The sequence below is a fragment of the Schistocerca americana genome, chromosome 2 (genome assembly GCF_021461395.2).
Source record: "Schistocerca americana isolate TAMUIC-IGC-003095 chromosome 2, iqSchAmer2.1, whole genome shotgun sequence".
Lineage (NCBI taxonomy): Eukaryota > Metazoa > Arthropoda > Insecta > Orthoptera > Acrididae > Schistocerca > Schistocerca americana.
In genome coordinates, this window is record NC_060120.1 from 642369366 (window position 1) to 642371552 (window position 2187).

The 2187-nt window shown below is 48.1% G+C and overlaps 1 non-coding gene across 1 annotated transcript; it reads right to left on the bottom strand.

Annotated features, from left to right (window-relative positions):
* Positions 1 to 1455: 1455 nt before the first annotated feature.
* Trnas-gcu lies at positions 1456 to 1537 on the bottom strand. Its single transcript has one exon. It is a non-coding gene; the product is annotated as a tRNA-Ser (tRNA).
* Between the last annotated feature and the right edge of the window lie 650 nt (positions 1538 to 2187).

Consider the following 2187-nt stretch of genomic DNA (forward strand, 5'->3'; position numbering starts at 1 on the left):
CGCTTCTTGGAGTTTCTTTTTCTCCTTGGGGAGCGCACAGGAGACGAGTCTGGAGATTTTCCCGCTGAGGTTGTGGGGGAATCCTCTGACGACTTCTGTCCCTTCTGTTCATCTAAATTTCTGTTGTCAGTGTCGTTTGTAGGCCCTATGGTGGGTGCAGTCACCAGCTCATTGCTAACTTTAGGTGGTTCGCCAGTATCTGATTCCTGCACACAGTGGTGGCCGTTCGCATTTGCTGTTCCCACTTCTCCTCCATTCGACGTTTCCCCCGTTGGCCCGTCAGTTACTTCCGTATGTAGGACTGGTGGACCTGCAGTATCCTTTTCTGACTGATCTGAAGCCGTCGGACCCCCGTGTTGGAAAGTCGAAGAATGCCGTGCAAAGTCAATTCCTGCGGTGTGCAGTACCTCCTGCTGCTCACCTGACAGACGTTCAGTCGTAATGGAGATCTCACGTCTTTCATCAAGTGATTGCCGCTCTTCTGTTTCCCGAACAGCTTCACCGAGACTCGGTACTAAGTCATTCTCGGGTACCGCGTGTGCAGAGGGAGCTTCCCCATGCCCTGCGGGGGCCGGTACTGCGGGGTCGCGAGTGTATGCAGCGGCCGCGTAGGTTAACTTGACACTAACCGCCGGGCCTGAAACTGCAGTGTCCGCAGCCGGGAGCTGTGGAACACGCCGCTTAGTGCACTTATTCCTAATGTGCTCAGTCGAATTACATAGAGAGCAAGTTCGGGGTTGTCCGTCATACATAACGACAGCTCGATAGCCACACACAGTTATATATGAAGGTATATGCCTCTGAAGCTCAATCTTAATTTGACGAACGCCATTCAAGACTGGAAACATATAGGACTCTGACCATTTCTCTGCAATGTTCGAAATAATCCTACCATATGGCCTAAGAACTTTATTTATCTCTTCGACCGGAATCTCGAAGGGCAACTCAAAAACTCTAATAGTTCGGATGCCGAGTCCAGCATGAGAAACGATAAAATCACTGACAGACCCATCGGAATGATTAAACTTGATGACACCACCACATTTATCTACTATAGAAGAACACAAGTCAGGACTTTGCAATTTAACAAAGGCAGCATTTGAAACAAAGGATAAATGAACGCCAACAACATCATCAACAGAAATCTGAACTTTTTCCATAAACCACTGCTTAATCTCAAACGCTTTCGGTCTGACAAAGTTTCTGTCAAATGCAAATTTGATCGTATTTTTCCTCAAAACATGAACCGTATTCATACTGTCTTCAAATAAATTCTACACAAGTCGCAAGAACGAAAGAAGCGATACCAAACAGACCTTGTACCAGCGACACAGCCGTTGTTTACACCATAGCGCCAGCGCTGCCGCCACACGTCCGTCCCGCACCGTGGCTGCGACTCGAATGCTTCGCATGTAGAAGGCGTGATCCGAAATGTGTGCTTTACGTAAAATTCTTCGACGAGGATGGGATTCGAACCCACGCGTGCAGAGCACATTGGATTAGCAGTCCAACGCTTTAACCACTCGGCCACCTCGTCTGATGCACCGGAAACTGCGTCCCTCGCTAGTCCATACGGATAGAAGTCGTTTGTCGATTCGAAATCGCATCGTACTGTGGCTGGTGTAAACGCTGTAACGCCCTGCTGCAGTGCAGCTGACGAAGCTCCCACTCGTGAATCATTTAATGATGGCATCCGTCCACGTCGGTATCCGATCGGAGGAAAGTAGTGGGCCCACTTACTTACTGCAGAAATAAGCACCGAATCGTCGTGTAGCGTTGTCTAATGCAAATGAGAAATGTCCTGTGCATTCAGTATAACAACTACTGAACGACGCGATTATCTCGATTCGCAATATTTATTTGTCATCTTTGATAACCTCATCGCTGATGTTGCTTTCAAGTTTCTTTCGAAGAACAAACCACGTTCTTCGTAGCCGAATTGTGAGACCAGAGGCTCCTGCTGTTGGCGATGGAGCCAGGCCCTATCAGATCGCTTTCGTATACGGCGGCCGCACGGAAAGCAGCTACAGTTGGGGGTACTATAGGCTGGATACGTTAAAATGACTGCGAGAAGTAAGCACTTAAATACACTCCTGGAAATTGAAATAAGAACACCGTGAATTCATTGTCCCAGGAAGGGGAAACTTTATTGACACATTCCTGGGGTCAGATACATCACATGATCAC